Source organism: Podarcis gaigeae (genome assembly GCF_964106915.1).
Source record: "Podarcis gaigeae genome assembly, chromosome: 9".
Lineage (NCBI taxonomy): Eukaryota > Metazoa > Chordata > Lepidosauria > Squamata > Lacertidae > Podarcis > Podarcis gaigeae.
This window is the reverse complement of record NC_139685.1, coordinates 35,788,125-35,801,433: the sequence shown is the minus strand read 5'-3', so window position 1 is coordinate 35,801,433 and position 13,309 is coordinate 35,788,125. Positions and strand designations below refer to the sequence as shown.

Here is a 13,309-nt window from a genome sequence, read left to right as displayed (position 1 = left end):
ATCCCATCTACAAAACAAATACACCAAAAAAAATTGCCTTTGTTTGCATCCCGTTCTCTTGGTTTATTCTAATGTCCTCTCTTATTACTCTTTTATAAAACTTGCATTTCACTTTTCTAGCCTTTACTACTTGCTTTAGTAAAACTGCCCTCTCACATGGCGTATACACTGAATGAATGGAAGAGGGTGCAGGATCTCAGCCATAACTGTATCTTGTATTTTGTAGTTTTCACAGCAGTACAGAAAGAGTTTATGCATGTACAATTTGTACACATGTAAACTCTATTCACACCTCCAGGCGAATGTGTGGGGGTTGGGAAATGGGGACAGAGTGAGCATAATCTTGACTTACTCCACTGAACATGTAAAAAGGGCTTACGTGGTAAATTATTCTGTAATGAGAAGAGCAGAGTTAGATGAAGATGTAAGCGTGTATGCATCCACACACACGTCATAGAGAAAGAGATGTGTTTAGGAACAAGAGTAATATGGGATTTACAGAAGTTTCCCTCTGATTTTTATAAAAAGTGATCTTGCATATATGTGTATACTCTTTTGACAATGGAAACTAAATGATCAATTATCTCTAATTTTGTCTGTCTCAGCTTCTTGAACATTTAATAACTCTTAAGTGCTTTTTTCATATCTGTAAGTCTATCAGTCTGCACATAATTGGTTTAAGAGCCTGATTCTGAAAAAGGATGCTACAGGTTGCATTATTTGAGAAAAATATAAAAATACTAGAGCCAACCACAAATTACACCTTGAAATCCTCTGCCATGCTTATAGGCGGAGAAATGGGGCAGAAGTGGGTATTTCAAATAATTTATCCAAGGGAAGGCATAACTGGCCAACTGTTTCTCAGTGCTGGGGTTGACCATTTATTTAGTCTACTTACAACCTGCCCTTCAGCAAATGGTCCAAGGGAGGATTATAAAAACAGCACAATTAAAACAAGTACGAATTATATTAAAATCATAAAACAAAACCGACCAACAACAAAATTAACAAAACCGCAGCACAGAACGGCAATGCAGCACCCACTCAACTAAAAGCTGGAATGCCTTGACACAACTTCTTTCCTTTTTCCTAAAAGTTTAGGTGCAGCTGCTGCAAGTAGCAAAAGCACTCTCATTACCCATTTTAATCAACATCATCATCATTTTATTTGTATAGCACCTTTCCACAGTTATAACAATGCTCAAGGCAGCTTACAATATGAAAAGATTTACATAGTTACAAATGTAGCAAAGTAGTCATAAAAATAAATAAAACACAACAAAAACTGCATAACCAAACTGAACAATTTCCACATAAAAATATAGATTCAAAAAAATTAATATCAACAACAGCAAAAACTCCCAACAAAACTTTTCCCAAAATATCCCATTTTCCACCCTCTACACTGTCCCAGACCTAATGTTGTTCTGGGCTATTGTTGGGGTGGGGTGGGTGTGCAGAAGATGGTGACCACCACAAAAATGGTGGGAATTCTGCAAAGTGCATTTGGGGTATGGAGTGTTAGAGGAGGCATAGTACCTCTCGTGGGGGGAACATGCTGTGCTGCTTCTGGGGTAATTTGTCCACCATTAGTCCCCACCCTGTCCTCAACTTTCATCTGTGGTTCCTAGAGGTTACCAGCTTGCAACAGCGACCACACCCTGGGAATGACTTCAACTGGCTGGCTCAACTGGGTTAGTGTAGCTAACCCTCAGTGAGTTAGGGGCTTCCCCTGCATGCAAATACATACTCCAGCAGATTGAGTGAATGAGTCCATTAGTGGGTACAATGGTCAAGAAGGCAGTTTCTGCACATGCTGTAGAGCAGAGGGAAGTGAGGGGCAGATGGGGCTTTTCAACCTGAGAAGGTAGCCCATCTAAGAGAAGGAAATCTCTCATCCTAAACCTCTGTTACCTTGTGGGATATCTACAGGAGAAGAAAGGGATAAGCAATAACCCTACACAAATCCAGAGTAGTGTCCCTAAGATGATTGGATGGTGCCTTGTATGCCTCCTTCCAGCAACTTCTGAAGCTAAGCTGGTGCCAAGCGTATTTTTCTGCTTTCCTTTGGACCACATCAGTGAGCCGTCTGGGCAGCCCAGGACACTGCCCAGGCTTGTTTCTTGGGGACATCACTTCAGTTTTGGTAATGCAGCAGTTTGACTTCATCCCTGGAGGTGTACCCATTGTCCCTCAAGATAAGCACATGCCAACAACATCTGGGATGTTGGGGGAGAGTTGAAAATAAGAAAAATCTCAGACGTTTTCTCAGAGAAAAAAATACATTAAAATGTTTAGCTTAGTGAAAAAATACTTTTTCAAATGTTGGTTCTTAACTGTTGCAATTTAATGGGTTAAAGAGCCCACCAGTGACCTAATATTATTCAGCTTCTGATTCACAGGGATCCAGTTTACCCAAGGGCAAAATTTTGCAAGAACTCACAACTTATTTCTCAGCATTTTCAACAGGCATATTTGTGACATCACTATCTCATTGCTTGTTTACGTTCACTGTAACTGAATTCTGGCGAAGTGTTGCATTCACTAGGGTTGCCAACTTTGGTTCTGACAAGGCCATTAACAACTGAATGACAGACAAAAGTTCAGCAATTGATGTTTTCCTGGCATTGAGCTACATATAGTGATGTGAAAAACTTCATCATCTGAATTTCTGCCCGACATGCAGCTATTAAATGCACAAGAGCACTACAATGGAAGAGGGAATTGGCAACCGTATTCTTCCTATATAAATTATTAAAAATCCTTGATTCATATTGAATTTGGCAGTACTAGGTTCTGTTCACTTTAACTCTGCTTTTGAAGAAATTGTTTCAAGATCCTGGGTTTTGGCATCAATCATAAAGTGATGGAACTGTAATTGGGTTTTTCTTTTTTAAAAAATCTAGTTTGGTGTGGATTTTTAGGACAATGGCCTTCAGTTTGAATTTTGTGAGTAGGCTTTGTCCAAGGGAAATAAATTAAAACGCAAGGGTACACAGAGTACCTTCAGTGACTCACTAAGAATTCCTCCATATTACCTCTTTATTGAACATTTATTCTGGTTTACTTGCACAAAGCTTACACAGCAGAAAGAATGTACTGATCTTTATCAGGCGTTTGTAGGAAGATTATATGTCTTCCTGTTAATCATTTGTTTATTCCACACTTTTGTATACATTTCATTGTCACTTTCCTAACTGCAAAAAGCCAGTCTCTTTTTTTTAAAGTAGATTTGTGGTGCTAGGTCAACAGAGCACTCTAATCCACTTTAATTATGCAAACCTTAATTTCCCAGTTTGTGCTTAAATCCCTCCTGCAAAATATTGACAGTCTGGAGGCACACCTAAGTTATCCCCTCCCCCCCCCCCAACAAAGGTACTGTGTCTTTAACAGCTGGATAACACACTGGCCATGAATTCAGCAGGTTAAAGTTTTCATAAAATCTAGAGATTTCGGTGTATCTTAATTGGTGTGTTAGCCAGGATTCACCTCTAGAGTCACCTGTACAAGATCACATTCTTTATCCTAAATAGTTTCCCTGAAATAACTTGCCACCTTTCCTAGTCTTCATTCACAGTAATTATCCTGTTCTAGGTGATAAAACTATTCCATGTGTTTAACTAAATCAGGGAGTAAGAAATTGGAACACATAAATGGTAAAGACATAAACAAAAATAAATAAGTAGAGGGAAAAGCATAAGGGCTGGGAGATAAAATAGTGAATAACCATGGAAGAGGAAGAAGAGAGACTATTCTGAAAACCATGACATGGGAATCTGGAATAGCCACCCATGAAGTGTAAGTAGCGTTGTACTGATGCAACGTGGAAATAATTATATCTGACTAGAAGTGTGTGAGAGCAAATAAAATGGAAGCTACAGATATTATCAGAGGAGTTATTCTCTGTTATTACTCAGAATAAAATAATATGTGCATGTGTACTTTTAGGATACATTTGCACAGGAAACTCCCATGCTGCCACTTTAGCACTTTTATTGCAAGAAAGTTACAAAGGTTAACATAGCATGATACCATACCAGCAATACATAAGCAGCTGCACAAGCAAAAGTCCCGCGATTTGCTAACAGAACCAGAAGTATAGGAGGACACTGGGAGGAGAAATTTCCCTCCATTAACCTTGGTAGGAGTGGAAAACATTCAAACATTCTGAGTTGGCATTGGGTTCAGTGACCATTTCACCAGTGTAGTGGGGCAAAACTCCAGACCTGCAGTAACATACTGTAAGTATAGGATTGCTTTGTTAATACCGTTTGGTGCTTCCCGCATTGACATCATTCCTCGCAGCTTGTATACTGCCTTGACAGCACTGACCTCATGATTTTCATTCCTCATTTGCGATACAGGTGAGGGATTCAGTGTCATTGAACACAGACGCCTTATTGGGACTGGATGTCCTAAATGAGTGCATTGGAGTCCTCTCTTCTCACAATGCCTTTGTGCAAATTTGTGCAGAATGAGAGGATGCAAGTTTGCCTAGCTGCACCATTGAATTAAACAGAATTCCCCTTTTTTCATTGAATTCAATGGGACATGTGAAGAGTGGATTACCTAGTTGTCACATTAAAAACAAAAGATGGATGTAACCAAAACAGGTGCAAGGGTTCGGGGGGGGGGGTTGAAGAAAACAATGCTGAGCTGTTTTGCAGGGACGAAGACTTGCAGCTAACATTGAGTCACCAAATATAAATTTGTCTTATGCATAAGACATGGGCCTCTATACATGGAGAGAAAGTTCATATCTTGCTGAGCAGAAATAAATGCTTATAACGTTATATCTCTTTCTGACATGAACCGCACAGACTATAGTTGTAACTCTAATTGAGTAATGGCTTCTTGCCAGGATATAAGTTTGATTAGTTTGGAATTGTATTTTACATCTCTCAATTTCTCCTTTTGAGGCTTTCACTATTCTTAATCGAAGCCAGAGTTTTCTGGCTCATACACAGATGGTTGCATTCTGGCTCATACACAGATGGTTGCAGGCTTCTCTGCTTGTCTGTCATTCTGTATGGGTGCTTCTAGATGGGGGCTTAATATTGCAAATGGGTCATTAACAGCAGGGCTTGTAACTTACCAGGTTTAAAGGGTATATCTAGATGAAAGGGGACGGATGCATAGGCTGACATTTTGATGCCAGTGATGTCATGTGGAGACTGAGAAAAGCTTGCATGCATGAACAGCGCCAGTCCCACAACAAAGAAACACCTGGAAGGACTATATATATAGAAACATAGGGAGCGGCTTGATATTGAGAAAGGCCAGTGGTCCACTGACTGAGCACCTACCCAGGGTTTCAGGCAGGGTCTTCCCCACCCCTACCAAGAGATGCCTGGGATTAAATCCAGACCTTCTGCATACAATTCAGGTGCTCTACAGATGAGCTACGGTGCTTCCCATAGTGTGCCATGTAACTCAAAAATTGATGGGTTGGATTGGAAGCATTCACCCTGAAGGACAGCAACCTCAATGCCCTGATATTCGACCAGGTATGCTGCCAAGTTAGCATGTATACGATTGCAACTCTTCTAGACCCCACCTGCACTATGCATTTAAAGCAGGATCATACCACTTTGAACAGCCATGGCTTCCACTAGAGAATCCTGGGAATTACAGTTTGTTAAGGGTGTTAGAAGGTCCCTCTTTCCATCACAGAACTTGAATTCCCAAACGTCCTTGGGAAGGCGGATCGATTGTTAAGCCGCTTTGGGAATTGTAGCTTTGGGTGGTGGTCTCCTGCTAACTCTCATCATCCTTCCCAAACTACAGTTCCCAGGATTAATGGGGGAAAGCCATGACTGTTTAAAGTGGTGTGATAATGCTTTAAATGTATAGTGCAGATGGCACCCTAGTAATTCACTATACAAACAATTCATGTTAAGTGGATTGGAGGGTTGGATTCATTAAGAAGGTTTGTGTCCCTGGTCACTTATATTTCTTCATGAAAGCACCAATTGGGGACTGTCCAAACCACACTGCAGCCTCTCCCCCCACCAGGGAATTGTTGTTTCTGGAAGACCTTTGGGATGCTAATTAATCTGTTCAGAAAGTGCACTCTCCCTGGCTACAGGTCATTGTCTATTTTGCCTTCCATTTCAAAGAAAGAAATGGGGCTTGTATAATTTGGAGAATTTGCTGTTGAGAACAATCTTAGCCCTGCACAATGAAAAGAGAACTTTAAGAAGAAGCCTCACCATCGTTTCCACAGTGTTACAAACTGCCACCCCCTATTTTCCTCATTTTTCAACCATATTTCTGTCATAACAAGTCTTAGATTTGGGATACGATGGCTAAGAGGCCAAAGCACTTGTTAAAAGTCTTTCTATACCAGTTGAATGCTAGTTATGCTGCTGCCATGAAAAATACACTGATGGAATGCCTCAGATATACCAACAGAACACAGTGTTTATGAGGGGTTTCAGAAGTGCCTAAGGGGACTAACGGTAGTGACCTTATTTCTGGTTAAGCCTCTGGAACTGGTGGAGATGCAGTGTTGCTGTGTGTCCCCTTTATTTTATTTAAAATGTTTGTATCCTGCTCTTCAACTGTAGAAGACTCACATAGTGGCCTTTCTGCATGCTGTGAGTGTGCTGGGTGCATATTCCCATTGTTGTGGGCCCATTTGCCCCCCCCCCCATGTATGAAGAGTACATGTGTGTCATTACTAGCATAGTCCCTGGTTGATGGGCTATGGCAGTGGTGCCAGAGTAGGTATGTCTTTTTTATGCCATCTTTTCATTGTGTTCCTTTCCCTTCTTTGCTGAGCAATTATAAGATATGGTACAGTATTCCTCTGGGGTAACAGTGACATACCTTTCCTTCTCCTTGCCTAATTTAAGGACTGCTCTGCCCAAAACATTTTAATGAAGTGACCATTCCTCTAAACTTCAAGTTCCAAAATTACAATAGATTTTCTATAAAGTATTTTGAGATTAAAATTGTGCCATCTTTATGGACCCTGGGTTTGAAAAGTAACATTTGAACTCTGCAGCCTAGTTTTCTGTATTTTCACTCTGAATTAAGTGACACTGAATTCAACAGAACTTATTCTCAAGCATGTCTAGAATCACAAGTGTACACTGCTTCACTCCTTCAATAGTAAGGTTGCTAACTTTCCCCTTAAAAACCTCTGTGCCTTTAAAAGCTACACGGGCGGCAGAAATTCAACCATGTCTACACCCCTCCCCCCAAAAAATCAGATGTGGAGCATTTATTTGTGGTGAAAAGAAGGGAAAGAAAATGCTGAACATATGGCACATACTCTTTAAGATTTTTTTGCTGTGAAATTTTGTAAACAGCTTAGAGAGCCCTTCAGAGCTATACAGTGGGACATAAATATTCTAAATAAATACATAATAAAAATGTAGCTGTTTACTAGCACAGGAATTCTGCCAAAATAAAATTGACATCCCTATAACTAGTTGTTTTCAGGTTTTGAAAAGAATTTCAGGCTCAGAGCTGGTAGAAAGCTGGCTAATGAACTCTGTGCTGGAAAGAACATTAGATCCTTCAGAGGCTGAGATAACACCTCCACACCATGAATTTTAGTGAAGTCTTTGGAGTTGGCTAGGTATTTTTTAAAAAGAGTTTTGATGGTATCAGTGTCACCTTCATCCAAGCCAACTGAATGAGACTGATGTCTTGGACTGCTTGTGCAAGTTACAAGAACAGCCTTCATGATAAGGCCAATAAATGATACACTGTTTTCAGCAAATGTACTTTTAATTTTCTTGTACTTCCGGCAAAATATTACACGCATGAATTTTCACTCAATTGTTTTCAGCTCCCCCATGTTTAACATTATTATCAGATGGGTGTACTCTCACTCTTCCATTCCTTTTGTAGAGAATTGATGTGGCCATATTATCCGCTGGGCGGGGGAATTATTTGGTTTTGAATTCCCTTGCTTTTGGTCATTCATATATGTAAATCTAAGCATATCACAAGGAAGGAGGACATCAAACTCAAATCAGAACTCAGGTTTTAAGTAAGCTTTCATAAGATCATGCTGAGAAGCCTCTATTTTTAACCCTAGGGGTTTGTTTCTTATAGGAAATATTACAGGACCACACGCCAGTAGTGAGTGGGACAATGACTGTGACTCTTATCTTTGTGCAGTTGGCTACAGTCCAGGCGTACAGATGTCCAGGGTTTCTACACATAACACCCCTCCATCCAGACAAGCAAGAGATATTGCTAAAGTTCAAGGGACCTTTCAGACTGACAAAAGTATGAGGAAAGTGTGGCCAGGGTAGAAGTCTGAAGGACCAAACTGAGAAAAATATTTGTCTCCATGTCTGATCCCAACCCTGTTGTATATTGAATTAGAATTAACTTAGAATCATTGAATATCCCCACCCCCCGAGACAAACATGTTTATTACTATTCACAATAATTATTTTAAGGTGAAAACAAAAAGCAAGGCAAGTGTCTATTACGTTACACAGACTTCATCAACCTTCTTGCAAAGTGAAAGGCTTATCTGAAGAAAGAACAATAAACTTGGTGGTCTTCTCTCTCCTACTAGTGCCCATACATCTGGAATTCCCATTCTCAATTATCTAATGGACACACCTGCCGAGTATAATGGAAGTGGAAAGCTTGATTGCAGGCAGCCCATGCAACAGTGCATTCTTTGGAGGTAGCTGATTCTTGGTTAGCTTGACAGTCTATGCACAGATCAATAATATGGTTTCTGCAAATGGCACAGTTGTCAACCACGATGTCCCAAGCCCAGAGTGCAACTGCATTCCACTTCTTTACTTTGAAGTGCTTCTTGCTGGCACCACTATTGGTCCCACTCAGTGTGTCCACATCCATCGCAGCAGCCATTTTGGATAAGCCAGTCCTGGCAGAATGCTATCTGAATCATTGATTTTGTAGAGTTGGAAGGGACAGAGGAAAAGTAGGTGTTGAGTAGTTCCACCTTCTCTTTCACCCAATAGTATTTCTCTTCTCCACACAAGTGACCTACTATTTGCTTGTTCTTCCTCTGGCTTCAAATATAGTCAAAGAAACATTTTTTATTATTTTAAACTCTCTTACAAGCCTGAGCTCATTCTGAGCTTTGGCCCACCTGACCTTTTCCCTGCAACTGTGGGCTACTTATGTATACTCTTCCTTTGCAATTTCTCCTTTCTTAGATTTCAGCTCATCTGTAAGCTCCTTATACAGCCCCACCAGTTTCCTTAGGTGCCTCCTACTTTTCCTTCTTGTTGGAATTGTATGCCTTCAATATTTCAACTTTAAGAAACTCCCATTCATCTTGGACTCCCTTCTCTTTGAGTATTTCTGATGATAGGGAGTTCCTTAAGCTTTATGAAATCAGCCCTTTGAAGTCCAGAGTGCATATAACTCACAAGTTTATCACAAGCAAAAGCATACAGACAATGTGCACAATAACTAATGCACTCTCACATTCATGCATACTTAACCTAAGAGAACAAGAAACTCTAATCTAGAAGCAGCAGCAAGGTAGTTTCAACATAACCTTGTGGCAAAAAGACAGTGATAGGAGAAGGGTTTTACATATCCTAGCTCTCAATAGATGATCTTACAACAATGGAGGGTGATAGGGTGATGTAATGGATACAGGAAATGGTTATTGCAAAAAAACTGATTTTAAAGTTTTCATGTTCTGTTGGTGAGCATTTCTCTAAGAAGGGGTTAAGTGACATAAAAGGAGGGGTTTGGTGATGTATAGGTGGGTGACCTTAATGGAAAAATAGTAGACTTGGGATAAGTGGCAGGAAAATCTGGTTTCTGCCTGAAAGGTCATGACTGTCTGTATGTGGTCAACTCTACTTAGAGAGGATTATCCCTCTTGAATGGAGTGTCTACTGGTAAACAAGTGTTTTGCATATTTTTTCCTGGTGGGACAGGATACCTGCAATGGGCCTCCATTGTTTTGCTCATCCTTTTAATTGACACCTAAGTGATAGCCATGTTTGCCTAAAGAGACTCTGCATCAGTAAATCTGAGACATAAAGTCTATGCATTTAGCAATCTTTTGACAGCCAGATAGTTTCATTAAGTTATTCCAATCCCATCTTCCTAGTGATTCCTGTCATGTCTGCCCAACAGGTAAGGTAAAAAAGCAATAGAAAATGTAGTTCCACTGAGAGGTAATTACCCCAAATGCAACCCTTTGGTCATGCCAACTCAGTTGTGGACCAAAGTGAAATCTTTCCCAAAGCACCATGGTAACAAGCTGCAGTCCACAAAAATTTGTGTCATAATAAATCTGTTGGTCTTTAAGGTGTCATAAGGTGCTCTTCTTTGTTTTTCCTACAGCAGCTACCTCTCTGGAATTTGTGACATACAAAAGTCAACAATTATTTATGAACACACCTATAGATCCTAAAAGTGGAGCAGTTGTGTGAATGCAGCCACACATGATAGGGCGACTTTTAAAAAACCGCATAAATATGGTCATCGACAATCTCATCACAAGGGATGCATATAAAAGACTTCTAGAAAAGGTACTTATAAATAATTTGCTCTGGTTCCAGTGTTCAGGCTGTGAGTGCCATTGCTTATTATGTAATCAAAATGTATCACCCGCATACAAGAGGGGAGGTATAATTAGGGTGAAGTTAACCCCCAAGTTGGCATAAGTATAAAGAATCTTTTGGGGGAATAAGTGGAGTGGGAGATTCCAAAACTGTCCAATGAGGAATGAGCATATTCAGTGGTCACAGAATACCGATGTGGGTGTGTGGGAGACAATATGGGAAGGGTAATCATAGAGAAGGACAGGGTTGCCTGATTGAAACACAGAAAAAAGCACTTCTCACTGCAATGTTTTGCCCAGTCCCACTTGTAGGTCATTTACCTAGTCCTAGAACATTTGGGTGCATGAAGAGGGGAAGGAATGCACACAGGGGGAAGACTCTGTAGTTCTGGTAGCTACACACCAGTACCTGATAATTATGTAACACATGAAGCTTCCCAAATAAACCTGAGTTTCACATTTGTCAGTCAGGGCAATATGCAAGTGTGAAGAAGCCTTCTGAAGAAGTTTCTCAGGATTCGATACTATTAATTATATTCAGATATGGTTGCCACATTAAAAAGAACTCATTTTCCCATGAACGCTACAACAGTTTACAGTGGTGACCCAATCCAGGAAGACTAGCTTAGCCTCAATCTACACAGCTAACTACTTCTTTTGTCTAATGCAGGCATAGGCAAACTTGGCCCTCCAGATGTTTTGGGACTACAATTCCCAGCATCCCTGACCACTGGTCCTGTTAGCTAGGGATGATGGGAGTTGAAGTCCCAAAACATCTGGAGGGCCAAGTTTGCCTATGCCTGGACTAATGTTTTGCTAGTATGACAAGTGGTTAGAATATCAAACTAGGTTGAGGATCCTGGGAACTGTAGTTCATTAAGCGTTCTGATCTCACAAAGACAAAATTCTTTAAGAAACTGCACAATTCTTTGGAGGAAGCCATGGCTGTTGAAGTGGTATAAGAGTGCTTTAGAAGTGTGGTGTGGATGTGACACCACTTTCAGTTCTGCAGCCAAGAATGTTCCTTGGCCAGTCAATGATCTCTTAGCTTATCCTACTGCAAAGGGCTGTTGTGAATATAAAACTGAGGGGACTATGTCTCTGTTGAGGAAATGTAGGGTTTAAATAAGAGACCTGTTCCTGTACACAGTTGCTTGGAAGCAAGCTCTACAGAGCCCTGTAGTGTGTTCTGTTTTAAAACATTTGTCAAATTGTGTTTGTATTGCCATTTACTCCCAGCATAAAGGGGCAATGGATTTCTGGTCATGCCTTTGTTCATGACTTAACCTTTGAGGTTGTTTGTTGTGTGGTGACTAATTGCTAACTCTCTAGATAAATATTCATGGCATTCCACAAGCTACTTGCGAGCTGTCTGTGGTAAAGAAAAAAGAAGAAAAAAGATTTCCTTTGTTTGGTTTAAGCATGCTGCCTGTTAATGTAATTGGATGCCCTGTAGTTCCTGACCTGTAATGTGTGAGAGGATAAATAATCATCCTGTATTTACTGTTGTCACAGTGTTCAAGATCTTGTAGATTCCACTACATTCCCACTCCAGTCATTTTATTTCTATGGCTGTTAATTTTAATAGGTTTCCATCTCTATTACATGCAAATTGTCTCAAAAATGTCCTTTTATTTCCCTTCTCTACTTACTGGAATCAGGACTGATTTGCTTAAATCAGTAGTTCTTCAGAGTTGTTTCCTGAATCTTCAGAAGCCAATTTAAAAATGGGTTGAACCTTTGAAGTATAATAAGCAAACTGATCCTAGCAAACTATTACTTGGAAGAAATGTAGAATTAAATTAATCTTGTTTCTAAATAGGTGAAACTGGGATTTCAGTTTGTGGGTGAAATTAGGACACAGGGTTACAATGGCAGCTCTGAGTCAAGCTCTCCCCCTCTCTCTCCCTTTCTCCCCACAGGAACACAGGAAGCTTGCCTTATAGAGTCAGAGCACTGGTCCATCTAGTTCAAGCCTCACTTGGAGATGCCTGTAATCAAATCCAAGACCTTCTGCTACAGTTCTTTGAGCTATGGTCCTTCTCATAAACTTCTATTCAGCTTACTTTCCATCCTGATGTCATAGTAATGTGGATTTTCACACTCCTGCCCCACATTATTGGTGAAGAGGGCAGAGGAACGGGTACTGTGATGACATCAGGGAGCAGGGGCTAATTCAGCTTTGCCCAACCTGATATCCTTCAGCCATTTTGGACTATGACTCCCATAATCCATGGCCATTACCAGTACTAGCTGGGGCTGACAGGAGCTGTAGTTCAGCACATCTGGAGGGGAAAATAGTTGGGCTAATTCAACACAGCAATAAAAATGCATTGCCTAGCCCTACTGAGCAAGCCCCATACCACTCTGGCTTGCATGAGCCGAAGGAGTGGGGGCTTTCTTAAACTGCTCAGCTGGGGGGCGGTGGGAAGCCAAATGGTCTAATAAAGATTTAGTCATGGTTCACGTGAGTTTCAGCATCAAGAGTTCTCATCTTTCCTTCTAATAACTTCTATGTCACATTATTATCATTCATGCTTCTTTGTTATTTTGGTTATTTGCTAATTTACTGACATAATTACATGACACATTCAAGAAATGTTCACTTGTTTACCTAGATACACAATAGCTGAGCTGTAAAAATTAGTGGATGCTCTTCCACACAAACATTTGTACATGTGTAGAGAAAGTTTGCACCTTTGTTCAGTGGAACATGTGAATTAGACAAGAAGAAATGCAAAGTTATGTTCATTGGCTTTTGAAAATTTGTAGCTCAGA

At 40.4% G+C, this 13,309-nt stretch overlaps 1 long non-coding RNA gene and 1 pseudogene across 2 annotated transcripts; one reads left to right on the top strand and one right to left on the bottom strand.

Annotated features, from left to right (window-relative positions):
- Window positions 1-8,395: 8,395 nt before the first annotated feature.
- Window positions 8,396-8,876, bottom strand: LOC310852043 (E3 ubiquitin-protein ligase RBX1 pseudogene; annotated as a pseudogene). The gene has a single exon. The product of its transcript is annotated as an E3 ubiquitin-protein ligase RBX1 pseudogene (transcript).
- A 2,595-nt stretch (window positions 8,877-11,471) lies between these two features.
- Window positions 11,472-12,596, top strand: LOC310852575. The gene is made up of 2 exons (XR_014568281.1): window positions 11,472-11,559; window positions 12,454-12,596. It is a non-coding gene; the product is annotated as an uncharacterized lncRNA (long non-coding RNA).
- The last annotated feature ends 713 nt before the right edge of the window (window positions 12,597-13,309 follow it).